The 19,871-nt window shown below is 38.6% G+C and overlaps 1 protein-coding gene across 3 annotated transcripts in view; it reads right to left on the bottom strand.

The window, feature by feature from the left end:
• Positions 1-19,871, bottom strand: part of flrt1a (fibronectin leucine rich transmembrane protein 1a) — a 40,754-nt gene that overhangs the window by 6,293 nt on the left and 14,590 nt on the right. For 2 of the 3 annotated variants that reach the window (XM_018692423.2, XM_018692425.2), the window contains exon 2: positions 9,137-9,367. The gene's annotated coding sequence lies outside the window, so the exon portion shown is untranslated. Of the gene's footprint in view, positions 1-2,774; positions 3,719-9,136; positions 9,368-19,871 lie in introns of those variants that run through there. The other variant, XR_001962738.2, reaches the window with a different exon arrangement.

Raw genomic sequence — 19,871 nt, 5'->3', positions numbered from 1 at the left:
GTAGTATTGATTTCCTCACAAAACCGAAGTGATCTGCCATAGCCAGTCGGCTCTCATGCAGATTACAGGATTCCCAAGAGTGTAAGTTAGACAGCACGATAATTAACCAAATGAATGACCACTCTGCTGGGAGTTGACTTTGTTGAATACATATTTGCAAACATTAATCTGTATGTGTTACTCATTACCAAAAAACTGAGCAGTTGGGGAACAAAAATCACTGACATTTCACTTGTTTTTTACTCCAATTTATCACTGAAAAATAATACTATAACAGTTGTTTAGCCAGTTAGCTGGCCAGGGACCATTTAATGGAAAAGTACTTGCTGTCTATAATTTGTCAGTCCAAATGTTATGAAAGTTCCTCTCACAAATGGGGGATTATATTTATTCCTCACAGAGAGTTATTATACCACATTTGATTTGGACTTCAGAGTCTAACTACACACTTTTATGCCTGTTATACTTCCACTTAAAATAATGTGTGTAGTCTATGGCAATCTGTAAAGCCCATACATATAAATATTCTAATCATTATATTAAACAGAGAAGCATTGGCAGAGGTGACAAATTTAGAAAACAATATTTGTAGGACAAGATAGCATTACCCAGGGAAAAATGGATGTCTGAGATTGAGGTTGGATGAAATATTCACCATCTTATATATATATATATATATATATATATATATATAGAGGCCGCAGCAGAATGTATCACACACAAAAAAAAATCTAATTTTTAAAGCAGCAAAGTGTGAAATTTAAAAAAAAAAAAAAAAAAACTCAAAAGTAAAACTTTCTTTGAGTGCAGCTGTCCTCAGTGTAGAATAGTTATACATTTGTGATACACTCACCCTTTTTTGGTACTTCAAAGTATTTTCACTTTCATCTTCCAGTTCGATTCCAATGTTGTTCATATATTTCTACATTTATAACGCTGACAGAACAAATTATTAAAGAAATCCATACATAAAATCTCTATCAATCATACTGACAATCTGTTCTCCACTATTCTGAAGACTCTAAAACCTAAAAATAATAGCATTAATAAAAAATAAATCCATAATAATGCTGTTCTTACATTATTTTTAAGGTTTACTTTATATTCCTTGTTCCTTGTTAGATTTTTGTCTGTCACCATCAGCTAAAACATCTCCCAACTCAGAAGCTCAGTGATCACGACAGTGAGAAGATCTGAAGTGAGAGTAACATCTGTGCATTGTGTCCCTGGCTCCACAAAACATTTATATTCACTGTTAAGTAACTATAACCCATTATTCCCTTTCAGTGCCTTCTTCCATTTCAATCCTCTTGACACATTGAAGTGGTGTCAGTGCACAAAGTGGAACCTTAGGGACTAGAATAATTTCTAAAACTTAAAGAGCTGATATTGTTACTTTAAGCAGTCTGATATTGATTCATTTTATGACTATACTCTGTATCCCACTGTAAGAGTTTTGTGTGTGCTCATGTGTGTGTGAGGCTGAGTAGTGCTAAAGAATGGATGACTTTTGATTCCCAGGAGCTTCAGCAGTGTCTCTTGAATACTGGAGTATTTGGGTCAGCCTTTTAAAAACAAGGGAGATGTGGTGTGAGATTGAAATGGTGCAGAGAGCCAGAGGGATTAATAGAGCATATTGAGCAGTGATTCTCTAGATTTAGCAGGTGCTACAAAGAACGGCACGGAGACATTTCAAGATTTTTTGCTTTTTGGTTGCTCATTTTTCTCGCTCTATTAGAGAATGATATAAAAGCATATAGAGCACATGGCTGCTCTTTGTGCATGTAAATGGTTCAGCTTCGAAAATACTGTGTGTTTGTCTATCCATGCACGATCAAATTGCAAACATTAACCCATATGTGGACAATCTATATGGCTGCCGTTTACATTTCAGTTTTCTGTAGAGGGGACTAAAGCAGGGATGTGGGGTAATGTGTAAGCCAGACAGCCAGCCGCCTGAGGCAGAGTACAGTACACACAACAACCCCCAATCTAATACTGGAACCCAAGACTGGATCGATTTACATAAAAAAACAGGGAGGGGGAGAGAGTGGGAGTGACAGAAAGCAGCTTTGAGCAAGACCTCTGAATCCCATCTCCCCATTAAGACCCCCACATAGGGATAGGACAGGCAAATCTGGAAAAACGGATTTTGGATGACCGAAGGGGCTGCTGATGTATCAGGAAATCCACTTTACTGATGGCAGGGAAAAGATAATAGTGGCCCACAGCTTATCTTACATGCCATGTCCATGGATCGTATTTTAGATTTACAGATTGGACATGTGGAAAGGATGACGCAAAACATGATGGTTATGGTGATGACAGAACTAAATTGAGGGATGTGAGATAGAAAAAACACACAAGGCCAGGAAACCATGGCCTATTCATTTTGGTTAATCATAGGGGTGGTTGGAGCCACAAAGAGTTTTTATCTGAGACCATGTCTTTGGAATAACATCCAATAATCTTCAAGCTATTAAAACATGAAGCTATAAAATGGAATTTAATCCCTGAAAAGCAACAAAGGCTCAAATATGCAACACAGCACAGAAAAAAATCTGAAATATTTTACTCTCTACAGTTGCTTATTTCACATATGCAAAATCAAGATCTTTATTGTTTTCTTTTATGTAAAATAAACAGACACTGATATGACAAGTGATATGATGTCAAGTTTTCTCAATAGAGTCATCTGTATTCATTTCCTGACTTATTTTCAAGCTGGTCAATGAATCTTTGCACTTGCAACTCATTATAAATTATAATTATAGATCTTTGCATGTGTGCATTTGCAGTACAGTCCTTTTTATATGTATTGTTATCATCTCTTCCTTGAATGTGCTGTAGAAACAGATTGAATAACATGTTACAAGCTACATAAGTAATGGATTCGCCCCCATCCCCAACTCAGTTTTTTTTTTTTTCTTTTTCTTGGTTCATGTACCAATTCTCTGGCATGAAGGAGTGATTGGATTTGCACTCAGCAGTTTCTCATCTCAGCCTCTGACACAAAGACCCCAGATATATGACATTACATAAAGATTTGCGTTTGCAGATGAAAATTGTGTTCTTATGTTTTTTCATAGTGTATGTGAAAAAAATATGATACATATATGAACACATATGAACAAACCAAAAATTAAAAGTTGCATGTAAGATATATGTGGATCCATGATTTAACCATGATAAGAGTAGGCCAATGTCAATACACATATTCAACTGTCTGTTTATGACAATTCACTTTCAGAGTTTGCATCCCACTGCCATTTAAATATGAAAGACAGGGGATAATGAAAAGAAATGAGCACAATACAAATACATTTCATAGTCACAGTTTATATTGTGGACCTTAATAAAGGTTTCTTTGAAAAGCATGCTGTGGTACAGTAATAGATAAAGCACAGCACGTGTGGAGTGTTTCACATGATGCACAGTTGGGGATTCATCTTAGGGGGTTTTATTTGCTGGTGGGTATGCAGCTCCCAGGGCCGCGAAGTGAACTGATGTATAGCTCCACAGCACTATAACATGCTTTATCTTTACAGAGCTATAATATGTTCTGTCGTGCCACCAGTCTCATTCCCTGTCCTCTCCACCGCAGCTGCTGCCGTCACTGAATTCTTTTGGCTCAGTGTCTTCTTCAAGTCAGCCAGATTACAGGTAAATCCTTTCAGTGTGAACAAAAGGACCTGCAGCTCCTTTCAGCGATATGCTCCTGAATTGTGTGCAAAGGTAAGAACAAATTTTACATGGTGCTCCCAGGGTTTTGGGAGGGCTCTGTTCAAAATGCACATGCTAACCCTCATCAATAGCGTAATCCAGCAAGTTTCTCAAGGGTATTACAGTTATAGAATATATCATCTTTACTGAACTGAATTGGATATGTTTATTATAAAAATATGTTTGGATTAATAATTGTTGCATTTCGAAAAAGATACTAAGTAATTAAAACAACTAGCTAGCTGGCACGGCTGGGATGGAAAGTAATGGTCTGTCAGTGAAATATATCAACAACAGTCAAGTCACAGTTTTAAAATGTCCCATACACTGGCTTATGACCCAATACTTGCAAAAAAAAAGAAACCACATTCTTATTAGCCTCAGTTGTAATGTATTTTAATGTGTGTTGCTAATTAGCAAATGTTAGCGTACCAACACACTTAACTGAGATAGCAGCTGTGTCTCAACTTGTGTTCTTCCAAACTTGCACTTATGCACTCAAAATAACAGGGGCAGGTACAGAAGAATGCAAATTGGGACATATTATGTGAAACACTGGGCACTTCTCACAGTTGTGGTTAAATGTTGTGATCGTCATTTCTGATAAGTGTACAACAGCCATGGTCAATTTGAGAAAACACTTCCCTGTCAAAAGTCACACACTGCACCAGGAAGTACATGGTGTATACAGTGCACTACATGGAAATGTACTAACCTAAATATCCAAAATGAGACATAGTGAGTGAAAATGGTAAACACTATACCTGCTTACCTTATCACTGTCAGCATGTTAGCATGGTCACAAAACACTGCGGAGACATTAGTATGGCTGTAGATTCTTAGTCTTTTTATATTAACCTCAGTTACTAGATGACAATGGGTAGAGATTAACTGTTGATACCCTGCATCAAATCAGTGTTTCACCAAAAAATTTATATTGTCTTCTTATCTATGTTCTGTTTTGTTAGCAATCAGTCACAGTCAGGAGGATCCCACTTGATATTTAATGGAAGATTTGCTGCTCTGCCACACTGGTGGATGATACAGTGAGATAGCACAAGCTTGGCAGACTGGCTGGCAAATAAACTTTAGATGTGTCAGTCTGTGTCAGTGGTCATAATACAGTCTTTGATCAATGTATAACTGACTTCTGAAATCATCTGCACTGCTTTTAATGGTGCCGTTTTTTTTCCAGTAATGTTGGTGTTACATAAAATAGAGGAAACTGTTTATTCTCAAGAAAGGTCTGACTTCTGGGTTTTGAGAAAACATACTTGATCATTTTAAACGGGACTCATAAAGGCAAATTTATCTTCTGCCTTTAAGTGAAGGAGTCAAGCTGTGGTTGTCACGCTTCAGCTAGGACTCTGATTGGATTTTTGTATTTGTGAGGAAAGGAGAGAGGGAGGTTGGTTAGCGTAATTGGTTAAATTTGAATTCAAGCCTGACAAGTTGCAATATCAATACAAGGCTGTGGGAGGCCGAGGCAGCTGAGTCACAAGACAACACTGTGCCTTCAGGGTGGAAATTAACCTCCACATCAAAGAAACAACAGAGCAAAAACAAAAAAAAAACCTTAGTGGAAAACCTCTCTGTATCCCTGACACCTTTACAGGGCTGTCAGGTTACGCAGGGCAGCCATACTGGAGGTCCAACAGCTATGAACAACTGAGTGGGCCTTGTAAACTCTCACCACTGCTAAAATAAAATGAGAAACACTGTATATGTATATGTTCTGTACACTGCTGCTGAACATACCTGTCATGTCAGTAATTCTTTTGATTCTACTCTTAAATAATTTCTGGCTGTTCTTGTTCAGCGTATTATCAGATGTTGCAGCAACCCTTTTATTTGTTTATTCAAAAATAATGCTAACATCCACTTTTCCCCATGAAGAACTCAAATAGTGGTTTTAGTGAAGATGAGTTTGTATTATTCGTTTTCTGCATCTGAACGAAAGTGATGACGTTAACATTAGAAAGAAAGTGGACATACTTTGTTTTTTTTTCCATTAACCTTCTGGAAGGCAGCTTCCACAGAATTTATCATTAGAACGGTGAAGAAATGTATTATTTGTTTTAACATCATGACATTATTTTTCTAGGAGAAATGAGATATTACAAGGCCTTAACACATAAAGATTTTCAAAATAAAGGTTGATTTATTGTTGTATGTTAAACAGACTGATAAATAAGATAGGCCGTTATCTCTAAAATTAGCAAGAGGAAACCAAATATTTCTTATTTTTCAAGTGTTTTAAATAATGTATGACAATCAAACTTGCTGCTTGGGTGAATGAAAATGGCAATACAGCTCCTAAAGTTACATTTTCTTATCTAGTTTAGGTAATCTATGGATATTCAAACATAGCACAGTTCCGATACAGTTAAATGATAAGTCCAGGATAAGCCACATTTATAAAGGTTGTAGTCATTTGGTTGTAGACATTTCCTAGCTGACAGAATTATACTTTACTTATAATCATCTACTAGTAGCTCATCCTGAGTAGATAGTGCAGACTGTTAGAACACCGCAATGACATTTCCTTCAAAACATATTTGCTGTTTCAAATTAATTGTATGTAAACATAACTGCAGGGTTGTTAAACTGCGTCAAACCAAGCTAGAGTTTAGGTAACAACGTCACCATTACATGCTTTATCATAGCTGCTGGGAGTAAGCACTGCTGATTTTTAGTATGTGTGTTGGTCACAATTCATAGCAAGTCAATTCTTTGGGTGATATATCATTATTAGATATCAAAAATCCTAAATATGGCTAGGGCAGCTATGTGGAGACCATGCGACCTGTGATTGCTTGTGTTTTCTTCTGGAAGTTTCTGATATTGGTGGAGATAACTGGCAGTAGAAACAACATTAGATGTCCTTGGCCTACCCCAACTCCAGAAAAATAGGGCGTACAAGAAGAAAAGAACAAACAACTATATTATTTCAGTGTCACTTTCCATCAAACATGGTGCCGTGATCCCAGCCTGTTGTTCCCAGTCTTCTGTATTACTGCTCAGCGACTTTGATCTCCTTATATACATCCTCCACATCACAATTTCCACAATAAATCTGATACTGTATGTTCCAACATTAAAACATGTTTGGGCATGTTTTCATGTACGCAGCCCTGATCTCTGAGGAGTCAATCTCAATTTGCAATGATTTAACAAAAGCAGATCTGTGTTTCAGTTAGAAGCAACACATTTTTCTCCTCGTTCTCTCTGTCACAGTTTCTCCCCTCATGTATTTGGCTTATGGGAACAATGAGGCGGCTGACTAAGACCCAGTTTTATTTTTATGTCCTCATCATGTCTCCCTACAATCATGTCATCCTTTCACTTTTATTTGGCCTGTCACCTGTTTGTGTGTCACTTACAAATATCAAAAATGCCTTGTGCTAAATCATCTATGTCAACAGAATTTCATAATGTTTTCATCTTTTCTTCTGCGATTTTTTGTTCTTTTTTTAACTGTTATTTTTTCCCGGCACATTTTCTTCCTTTGCATTCAGTCTGTAGCAGCTCCTCTCCTTCTCCCTTTATCACTCTCTCTTTATGCAACATTTGCTTAATCCCATTTAAAACAGTATTTCTATCATCCAATAAAAAATCTTATGGAAAACTAAACAAATTCTTTGCTTTTCATTTGACTTATTGAAATAATAAATGTAAGCAAAAACCATCCAGTCAAAATCCACTAATAAAATCTGGTCCAAAGGAAAATTACAGCAGCAATGCAACTTAAAAAATTAATTACAGAGCCATTAAATAAATCTAATTTAAGAAAATGTGCAGAAATTAATCCTTTTGTGATGGAATTGCAGTTGTGGTTTCACCAGTGTATGCACACAGGCCTTTGTTAATAATGAAGTAAGTATTATCTTGTGTCGTCGCACTTGGAGCTGTGTGCATTTATCTTTCACCATATGAGAAATCACAGTGGATAAATAGATACAGGCCGCCCCCGGGGCTCAGAAAAGATCCTGTGCAGTGTACACTTGACTTTGACTCCTCAGTGTGTGTGGGTTTCTCCTGCATGAAATATCAGCTGTAGGAGTATTTGGATCTTAAGCAAAAGTTGCTTTGAATCCCGCGACGCCGCACACAGTCGTTCAAAACTCCTCACTCTCTTAAGACTACATGGCCTCGTTTTCACCCCTGAAATCTGGTCAGTAAAAAGTAAAGTAAACTTTATTGTTCCCGAAGGAAAAATTTGTCTTGGGCACAGTGTTTCACTGGCTTGCTTCAACATAACAACATCATAGAAACAGAAGCATTTGACACAAGGCTAGACAGTTGCATCGCATACATTGTATGCAGAAACATCTAACTGTACATTTGGCACTGAAAACTCGCTGGTTTAAGACAACATATTGTACTTTTCCTGATTTAGAGGAAAAATTTCCTGAAAATTAGATATTAGAGCATTATTTTTTAAGTGTAATCTGTTAGAAAGAGACTTGTCTTATATTTGGAAATACTGACACCCATCCCGTGTGAACTAATATGTGTTGGTTTTGAAACTGAAAAAAACAAATTGAGGCAGTCACGGTGTCACGAGATACAGTCCACCTCAAAGCACTGACCGATAGCGGCGACTTAGTATATTTCGTTAATGGGTGCTGGCTTTTAGAGCAACCTTTACTGATTGCTTTCTTTGGCCTCCTGCCCAAAAGGAGAAAATGAGGGGGATAATCGAGCTTTGCTGCTCACAGTTTAACCATTGATAAGTGTTAGTTTGTTTAATGGCTTCATTTATCTCTTATTTAATTACTGCCACCATTTGACAAGGTGGTCATCTGACTTGGTTTACATTTGCTCTAGCTTTAAGGTTGCATAACTAACTGGGTTCGACCCGAGTGGATTTTTTTTTTTTTTTTCATAAATTGCTAATAGGATGAAAGAAAACTACAGGCTCACAAAAGTTCTAATCGTAATACAAATGTTTATAATTGTGTTAGTTTCCTATTAGATGGATTTAAAATAGCCCAAGTTCATGCCTCATATTTATTACTATCACATCTGAGTCACAGCACTAAGCTCCCACTTCTCTGAAAATAATTACTCGCCAGTCTTTGAAAAAAGATCTGTTTGCTGTATGAGAAAAAAAGATTTTTAACCTGTTCCCGAGTTAATTGTATCTCCTTGCTATTTTTGTAAAACAGGAGCCAAATAGTAATGTAATACTTTGAATGAAAACATGACTGATATTTAGATTGGGAAACAGAGACACAACTCTGGAAATAGTTTAAAAATCTCTTTCTTCACCACACAGTGTACAGTGCTAAGACTCAAATGTAATGGTAACACTTCAGCCTGCAGGGTTCTAATTATACTATGGTTTGATCACATAATAAACCTCAGAGCAAAAGAGAATAAGTGAAAAAAATCCCCGTTCTGAACTTACTTTTTGAAGTGGGGCTGACAGGGGAGGAGGTCCTGCTGCACCATTTGCACTATTCCTCCCAACACGACTCCGTCAGTGTCTGCAGACTGTATCTTCTCGACATGTAGTGTGAAAACTGGCCGATGCTGGAGGTGCTCCCACTTATTTTTCGGAGACAACTCTTTCTTCTGTGTTTTTATACGTTGGGCTTTGACGTAGATTAGTTGTCACCTCTGGCTTCAGATTTATTCTCTGCGGAAAAACAGAGTGACAGAAAAATCAGAACTGACCATCAGAGAGATTTCACCATTTCCGATGAAACTGTAATAGCATTACAGATTTTTCTGCATGACTCTCTGACTCTTGCGTATGTTGTCACTATATGTCATATACAGCATTTCATTTGTAGCACTTTTCTTAATCTTCTCTTGGTTAAAGGATTAAGTGATTTATTCTTCATTTTCCAAAGTTTCATTACATCTATTTCAAATAAATCAGATGTGCAGTTGCAATGATTGTGGCTCCATTTAATCAAAAATACTCTAAAAAGAAAAAAACTGACAGAACTTGCTCTATAAGTGGTTTTAACACCAATTATAAAAATATAAAGTCAGCAAACTTTAGAAACCCATTACTTTCCCCTCGATTTTCCATCAGATTTAATGCAGTATTCCTTTCCACTGAGTTGATGATTGCATCACCATGATGGTCATAAGAATGTTAAGTCAAAGTTAGTTCAAAGAAAGTGATCAAAGCAAGCTATCAATCGCAGCTAAAATGTGTTGACGTGAAAGTTTTCTACCAAAGCAACCTTCCACCGAGTCCCTGCTGCTACCATCACAAAACAACTGACCTGCTCCTTCCACCTCAGCCTCCCTCACACCTGCTCTCACAGGGTTTTGTCACATACTTGGAAAAGAAAATGGTTAATGACGTCTGAAGTTCCCAACCACCAGCCATTTCTCTTGTTTCCCAAGATGAGGCTCTGCAGCTCTGCCAGCAGCCCCCTCCGCCCGGATCTCGCTGTCTTTCCTTCCTTCACTGATGCTGATCAGGTCTCTTTCTCACAGCTAATATCGACTGCTTTGTGACATGAGACAGCACGCCATCTTCCTTCCAGTCAGTTCAACTTACTCCTGCTGTCATGAAACCAGACCTCATCTGATCAGACATCTAAAACTACAGAGCTGTATTGCTCCTTTAACGTTTATTTTTTCTTAAATTCTTGAGCTTGCCACCTCGGATAAGCTCTGTGGAAATCTTTTCCAGAATAACCAAAATAGCAAGGTCAGTGTTGGCTTTTTATGCCAGCTTTTCTGACAGCTTGTCTCAAAATACATGCCTTAATTCTTGTAGAAATTATGTTCAAACTAAATTAGGACTTACACCATTGATCTTGTAAGTTTTGAGTGGAAACATAAGCAACATTTTCTGTGTCATTAAATTATAATGACAAATTAAACATTAAAAATGTTCCTGAAGAATACAATATCTGGAAAATCTATAGTCTAGTCTGGTCTAGTTCAGAGGTTTTCAGAGTCTGACACTGTGGACCCGCTTTCAGACAAAATTGAGACCCCCCCCCCCGCCCTTTCAAAGTAATTTAATGTATGCTGAAGAATTAGCAGTTCCTCTTTGCAATGTACTCATGGATTTACAGATAACTGGATTACTTTGATTCTAATGAAAACTTCATCAGGGAAGTTCTGTTATAGTCTATGATTTTAAGCAGACTTATGGACATTTATTTGCAATAACCATTATGTACTATCATCATGACGTGTAAGTCACACTGAATCTATAAATGCATCATGTCTGTGTTCTGATTTGACTGAGTTATGACTCAGAGACTGAGTGTGATTTTTGGCACTAATTTTGGCACTTGGGTGCTTTTAATGTAGACTACCTTAATTTCTTCCCTCAGCCATGTGTCACAGCTGCTGCTGCTGCTCCAACTGCTGACTGTGTTCATAAGCTGGCCAAACTACAATAATTAACTTGCTTGTTTTCAGAACAGCAGCATGCACCTGACTCTTTCACCTCACACAATACCTGGGGGGGGGGGTTTAAACAATCTTCCATGCCAGGTGTCAGTGCTGCATACTGCATACACAATATGAGTGCTCGTGTTCAACTTATATACCAGGGAAATTAGCAATTGACAGCTGTTTCTATTTGTGACAGCTGGAAACAAACACAAGTAAAGACAGCAACAGTTTTATATCACAATAACTGTCATACTTTGCTATGGCTATAAGGGGAGCACCTCTAAATTATTACTGCTAAGCAAACATGGTGGCATATTGTTGGAAGAGGCAGCAGAAGTCAGTGATTGTCACACCAGACATACAGCGCAGTTCAGCTTATTTTATTGCATTTCCTAAAGTGCAAGTTATTTTGCTGAAATTAGAAGAAATTGTTTTCAAATGAAAACTGGAGACAGGTCTGATTGGTGTCTACAAGTCTTCTAACATCAATATAGAAATCAGATCCAAGAGAATAGATTGAAAGCAAGACTCATTGTTGGAAAAGTTGCTGCCTGTGAGGTGAGACGTTGCCAGTGGTCTCTGTTTTTAGAAAACATGGTGTTACAGGTATCAAGAGTCTGCATCTTCCCCTCCAAGGAGGTTCAACAGGGCCAAACACTCTTCTTTCTCTACACTGAACCTCTTGGCTCTGTCACCACATCCCATAATTCTTCCTATCATTGCTATGACACTTAACTGACCTTTTGATTCCCAGCTCTGACACACACGTTGGGTTGCATATCTCCAATTTTCTAGCTCCAAATCTCCTGTTGGATTCCTGCCAAACACCTCCCGATTGACCTTGACAAGTCTGAGCTGCTGTTCCCCTCTCAGAAATCCTGCCCTTAACAAGAGCCGTCAATCACAGTGACACAGGCACAGTTGCTCCTGTCCAGACCGACGTTTAGTTTGATCTTAGACAACCAACTGCTACAGCTGGTATTGCAGATTTGCTCTGTGTAAAATCTGCTGACTCAGACCCAGTTGCTTGTACAAACACTGTGTCTCCCATCTGGACTGCTGCAGCTCTGATCTGGCTGAGCAACCTGAAAATAACTGCAACAAGACAGTTGTCAAACTAAACCTCAACATATACTTGGGCTTGTTTTCCATTACTGTAATAGAAAGTGGCAATCCACTGTGTGCAGCTTTGACTGTTTGGATGTACAGTCCTAACATCATCATAAACATCACATTATCCATCTCAGACTTTTAATACAGGATTCATATTTCTGAAATGAGCAATGGGAAAACAGTTAATTATTAAAATGCAATTAAAGGTCATCTGTGTACATTTGCCTCTGAAGTGTTTCCCAGCCAGTTTATCCCCTTTGTTACTCTCTAGCTCTCCTGTTAATAGAGAAAAAAGACTTGAAGAATAGCTCAACATTTGGAATGACATTGGATACCACACTCATATCTGTACAGTAAATATGAGGCTCCAACCAGCAGCTGGTTAGATCAGCTTAGCATAAAAACTGCAGCTGACAAATACACATTTACTAACACCACTGAAACTGTCTTATTTACATGGTGTATCTTCATTGTTTAAAGCGTGTATGAAGAGAAAAGTAGAAAGCGTCTTACTTCTATACAAAAAGGCTACAATTTGTGCAACCTGCACAAACACGATGATTCACAATGATGTAAAAAAGTGAAATGTTGAGTTGAACTCATAGAAAAAAGCACTGCCATGTATTGTACTACCATTCAGTACGCTGTTGCAGGCTCAGGGAAACCTCCTCCTTTGTGTCACACCATCTGATGCAATGTGAAAGGTTAAAGGAAGCCGCTGCAAACGCCTACTTTTTTCTCTGAATTTCTGCCTTTATGTCTCGTAAAACCTGTAAAGTCATTTACAAAGTAATGTTGACTTTGTAAATGATAATTTCCATGAAATATAAAACATAAAAATTCTACCTTCAAGTTACTCCATACCATACAGTCATGAGATATCAACTTAAAAAAGAAAGTGAATAAACATATTTCACAAAATACTGGGCTATTCAAGACATTTTCTATATATGCATGTGTGTGTATGTCCTGCTTTGGAAACTTCTGACTAATCATTTAGTGATCAAATTTGCCTACAAAACATCAGGCATCCATGTTAACGTTCAGGCTTTGTTGCATATCTCTGCTGCTTTATGTTACTGTTTCCAAGTGGGTATGAATAAAAGATACCTCCTTCATACCTCACTGTGATTTAATAGTGATAGACAGCAAAGGTGCAGAACCTGAAGCTGAAACGATGTGACACACATACACACACTACTCTCACACACAGATACCCTGCGATGTGATCAGACTTTCAACGCAGCTGCACATAGTGTCTATTCACTGACAGGGGAGGTGGCAGGGAGCAGGGTAGACCGGGATGACAAAGATGACAGATAATTGAGACAAGACGCACTAAGTGAGATGATTTCACATGAGCAGTTAGCTCGGACCTTTCTTTATCACTGTCTCCAAGTTGTTCTCACTCTTTCCCATTCAGTGCTTTGCTATTTCACTTTTTCCTTTGAGGCCCATCTCAATGACAACTGAAAGAGCATTCTCTCTTCCCTCGTTAACTGAGGAGTGCATCAGTCCTAATAAGAAAGCTTTTACACGGTTAATTAAGAGACACTGTAATGCAGTATGTAATGCTCAATTTACTCTATCTCATTCTCCCCCTCGTCCTCTTTAATTTCATTCAGAATCAATCTGTCCGGCTCTCTTTTTTTCCTCTATTATGTGGACTTTTCTACATCAAAGCCTGCTGCTGTGCTTATGACTGTCCAATTTGCTAGTGCCAGCTCCATTTTGATTCTTTCCAATAGTTTCCTCTTCTACTGCGCTCTCTGATCGGCCATTTCTTTTAATTCTCAGCCTTGATGTTGCTAATTCAGGGCAGAGGAGAGGGGAGAAAAGCGAGAGGACAGAAAAAAAAGCGGATATAGGAAAATAAATGAGCTGGTTGAGAGAGATATTAAGATAAAATGCTGGAAATAGGGGGCAGCATTCACCAGAACACAAACACTGGCAGAGGCTGAGCTGTGAGGACTTGCCAGTGAAACTAATGTAAACATGGAGGGAATATAGAGTGGAGTGGAAAAGGGAAGCTGGGAAAATAAGAGCGGGATAGTGCTGAAGTGAAAGTGGATGAGTAAATAGATCAGCCACAAGGAGAGAAGAGGTGGACGTCAGGAGGAGGAAACAAACAGAGCGGACACTTGAGAAGGAGCGAGCTGAGGTTGCCGTTTTAAAGGGTCCGCACGTTTGAACATTAATTAAAAGTTATCCACTGATGAATTGCCCCGTGATAAATTGTTTCCCTTACCATAAAAACTGTGTATCCCAGAGGGACAGAGGCAGGCCACTAAATCTGTCATCCATGTTTTTCATGCTCTCTGCTTTTGACAGTAATGAGCCAGGCCAGTATGATTGGCTGTTCAGTGGCTGATTAAAAGTAGTTTCCTCTAATACAAGGATTTACTTTGACATTTCCTACACAGGAAACAAAATGGCTTCATAACAGTGATGAAAGTAATAATTATTTTCATTTGCAATTCATCTCCCAGTTGTTGTTTTGATTAAAAAGTGAATCATTTCATTTTTTTAAAAATGTGAAAAATCCCCTCCACAAGTTCAAGAGCAGAGGGTGATAAAGCAGCTACAGATCATTTTTATATTAAACATTTATCAAAGTGTGACAGTGTGAAAACAATGTGACAATGTGAAAAGGGGTGATGGTAATGATGATCCTACAGAGAATTATCACTCAAATCTGCAGCTCCCCTCTGCCTTACACAGCTTTATGGTGAATTTCAGCTCACTGTTCAGTCCGGCCCACAGCTGGTCCACTCTCACTGCTCTCATGGCATAATTTGGGGAAAAAACTCTAAAGAGCCAGTGTATACCACCTGTTTGGCTCCAAATGGCAGACAGACTCAGTTAGAAACTACTTGGTGAACATAGTGAAGTATATAGCAACTAAAGAGCCAGATGTTTCCCTCAGGAGTTGGTGGAGGCCAAAAACAGACTGAATATTGGAATTACATATAGCAGGTGATCAGAAACATGATGAATTATAATGCTGCTTCATAACTCCTGGATGTGTAAATGAGCAGTTTGCTAACAAGTTCACTGTATCAACTTGAAAGGAGAGAAGTCAGTGATGCATTTACAACTCACTTCCAGTATCCACAAATAAACCCCAAAAAAAAGCAGTTATTGCTGGTTTAAAGTCAAAGTGAAACAACATTTGTCATCCTTTTTGTATTCAGAATTACTGCCAACATTAAGGTTTGCTGTTGTCTAAGGTGGCGACATTTTTTTTTTTTTGGACGACTAAATTAGCAACTGTGTATGTGCACTTGCTCTCTGTCTGTTTTTTCTCATATGTGTGCACACAAACGCACACATAAAGAACCTAACTGCAACTGTAACTTGCCTGAAACCAGATTTGTATCATTTTATAAAATTCTATTTTACATTGTTAAATTAATATAAATCTGTGAGAAAAATGTATCTTTGGTAATTACATGACTTGTACAAAGTAATTTTGATTGGGGCAATACAACTCAAGAGACCTCTTCTTGTATTATTTTTTATTTAGCTCCTGAACTTGTGGCACTATGACACCAGAGCTCACCTGAGAGCCAGTATGTCACCTGTCTATGTGTCTATGTTGCTCATGCTTCTGCTGACAGGGTTTTTATGATATAATAATGTGTGCCATTAACAAATCATTTGGACAAGCTGTGGCTTATTTACCTTATAAATAATGATCATGTCTTAATTTCATGCTCTTGAGACACTAATGGGAAGAGGGAGGGCATTAAATAGTAAGTATTCCTCCCACTACTTTCAGAGAAGATAAATGTTTGGATTCATTACAGACCATTATTAGCTAAGCTCAGTTGTTACTTACACTTCATTTCTTTAAAGAGGACCTGATGTCTTTATTCGCTTTGGGAGGCATTGTCTCCTACAGTGATAAAACTGTTTAAAATGATGTGTCTGAGCAACAATCACAAATAAGCTGACAACACCTACCCCCTGAAATTTAAGGTAATATCAACTGGTGTTAGTTTTGACAAGTGAAGACCTTTTCAGCTCTTTGAAATCTTGAAACTATAAACACTTCAGATTCACCACCATTATGTAACAGTGTAACTATGACGTTACTGCTTTATGCAAACTAAACTGAAGAGGCCTCTTGGCCTCTTGGATGAGAAATGAGACATCTTTAAGTATCTATGAGCCCATTTGCCCTTGATTCAACCCTTCTTGGAAAACCATGACCTGAATGACTGAGGATCTCCACTCTGCTTCATGCAAATGATTTGACTGGCTGTATGGAAACGAGCTCTCCATTTATGTAGAGGGAGAATTAACAGTATTCAAGTGAACTGTGAAAACAGATGGTGCCATCATGAAATCAAACAATGCAAAATATAATTTCTCCATTTTCTCTCAGATTCAGACACAGGACATATGACTTTAACAAAAAAAATGTATAAAACTACTTTCTTTTTTTCAGCAAACGACCTCATTTTCAACCTCTTTTTTGAACAAAAAACCTCATAAATATTACATTTATAATGATCTCATTTGCTGACACAAGTGATACACTAGCTTGATATATGACTCTGTGATTAATTGCCAATCAAAATTGCTGCTGAATAATTTTCAGTCAACTAATCGATTAATCAACTGTTCTTTTCAGCACTTCTTCATAATGTCTTTGATGGAGGAGACAGGTCTCCTGAGAAGTCTTTGAATGCAACATGCATTTAAAGCGAATCATACTGCACTCACAGCATTCTAGCTCCCTACACTGTAAAAGGCCTCATCATGCAAACATACGATCTGATAACACCTCACCATTCATCAGTTCAGATAAACCTCACCATCTGAGGCCATATTCAGAAACCCATAAGGCAAGACAACCATGCATATTGTAACCGTGCACACAAAGCCGCATAGATGCTGTTATATGGCGCGAAGTGGGAGACAAATTGCAGAGTTGCAGGCTGAAATGGTTCATGGCCTTGGCTGAGTCTGATAAATTCTGCCCGCTGAGCTCCACTAATCACTGCAGCCTGTCACAGACACGCCCCTCTTCCCCAGAGAGCCGACGATCACGCTCCTGATCTCAGGGCAGCCACTGGCCGACCCTACATAACACACATACACACGCTTACGGACACACCCATGCAGCCGCCTCCACGCACACACTCAAACGGGCTCTCTTTATGCACAAAATCACTGATTGTCAAACGGATCACAATCAAAATACAGTTTGAGTTTGCTCTGCTTCTTTCTCCCTGGTAAAAGAACAAAAAAATATATCAGTTTTTCCCTTCCTTCCTGTGTGTTTTTTCTGAGGCACATGAAGCCATAAACTGCATACTACAGCACAAAAATTTCCATATCTATCATTCTTAATTGTTTCTCTATTCCACCCCCATCTCCTACATACACATAAACACACTCAGTGCACTCGTTTGTAAGCTGTATGAGTGTAATTGATGCAATGACTGGAAATAAACAGGCAATTTAAGTGCTGGACACCTCACTGCTCTCTCTCTCTCTCTCCACCCCCATCTCTCCCACCTCTATGTTTTCTCTTTGTCCCCTCACACACACAGTCACACATACATTGTGGAGTATCTCACAATCGAACAAGGAGGAATAAGGGACAAGGTCAACATGCTGGGAGAAAAAAAAAAAGAAAACGTGCAAGACTGAGAGGAAATTAGCCGGGATAAGAATAGAGGAGGACAGAGGGCACGCAGAAAACAAAGACTATTCTCACAGATGACTCATGTCTGGATGGTCTGTTTAATGACAAATTTACAGCCCCATGAGAGAGAGCAACAGACCATGTTATCACCAACCAAACTACATTTTTAATCATTTTCCGTTTTTGCAGCTTTGACCACCACCATTTGTTCGCTCCTGTCGTACAGAGGCCTGCTGCTCAGAGGAGCTGCAGTTCAGTGAGCACTTTCACCTTCTAAAATGTTTCCTCTAAAAAAGTCCTCCCTGTTTGCGTGATGGGTCGCCCTCACTCGACCACTCAGCCGAGCGGACAGTGTTCCAGCCTCTCCTGCCTGCAGCAAACTCGGACCAGAAAAGACAGAAATAGCCCAAGCTGATCCAACCGGCCCCGTCAATCTGACCAGGCTGCTGCACTGAGCAACAGACTTTATCTTATGACCGATCCAAAGATCCCTCGCATGTGAATAATTTAAACTATCCTACTGTACACGTACAATCCATCTATATGCTGACCCATAACAGCACTAATTATTAAAAGACTACATGTCAAAATGTGTACTTGCTTGTGTGTGTTTTCTGCATGTGTGCGTGTGTGACGGCATTAATCTGATCCCACTTGGTGCTTGGTTAGCATCAGTTGGGAACAGTCATGCTGCATGAATATTAAAAGGTTGCAGCCAGTTGTGTATGCTACAGAGTTAATAATAAACGAGGTCTAATAATTTAATGGGTCTGCATGTTGACATATCCCATGGGCTGCCATACTGTCTGTACATGAGGTAATAGGAAAAGAGAGTGAAGCATAAAATTCTACAGCAGGGCCTGAGAAATGGAGGGCAACAGAAACCAAGAACTCAAGAAGGAGAACAATGAGTTATGGTTTCCTTCTCTTTCTTGAGACTTCCTACATCCTTAATAGAAAAAGCCTCTAGAGTATCCTCACATGGCCCTGGGGACGGTGAGCATCAAGAGAACACAGTGCTACATGCAAAATCAGACAAAATCTAAATTAAATTCAAGATAAATATGTGAAATTTCTGACATCTGACATAACATTGCTATTTTGGGGGTTTTGTTGACTGTTTCACTAGGATTTGTACTGAACATAATGAGTTATTGAGGCAGTCAGTGTAGATGCATTATCTACAGAGTGGACAACATCAGTCAACAGCAGTTACAGTGACTTAATCTCTCAAATTTCATATTTTCCCTCCCGAGGCCTCCTGGCAGGTCAACCAGGTTTTTATCCCTGCCATTAAACCTGTTGGCCTCCATAACCATCATTAGGTTTCTGGGGAGATAAAAAAGCTCTCTCTCCTGACCCCTGACCACAGCACTGCTGCTCAGCCATATTTTCAGGACTGATGACATTTGCTCTCCTGCTGAGAAAAATATAGTTGTCATCTCTCAAACTCTATGTCCTTGACTCAGGCTCACAGACCAGCTCAACCTTGACTAGTGTCCGAACATCACATTGACAAATCTTACAGAACTAAAAACACATTTATCAAGATTACTCACTGCATATTACTTGCACAAGTAAGTTATTGTTAGCCAACTCACAGTAATGTTATGCAAGCCCACATGTAGGTAAATATACTGTGAATAAGCATACTGTGCTAGTATCACCTGTAGAGATATTAACAGTGTGCATGTCTTTGTTTTTAAAACCAGTCTTTAGACAGATTTGAGTTAGTGTATTGTATTTATGTCCAGAAATATGAATAATTCATATAAAACCAGCAAGCTATGTCATAATGTTTCACATTCACTACCTAGTTGCTAACTTTGTCTGTCGTTTGATGCTAGCCAGTTAACAAGTTATCAAAACAAGTTATCAAAACTTGACTGGACTTAAGTGGATTTTTAGAGCTTTTCTTAGCTTAAAATAACTGCCTGCTGCAGCCAAAAACACGCAGTGTGAACCAAAACGGTAACGTCACAGGACAGAAAAACAA

Source organism: Lates calcarifer, linkage group LG20 (assembly GCF_001640805.2).
Source record: "Lates calcarifer isolate ASB-BC8 linkage group LG20, TLL_Latcal_v3, whole genome shotgun sequence".
NCBI classification, from domain to species: Eukaryota; Metazoa; Chordata; class Actinopteri; family Centropomidae; genus Lates; species Lates calcarifer.
Note: the sequence above shows the minus strand (reverse complement) of the source record. Positions and strands in the feature narration are given on the sequence as shown.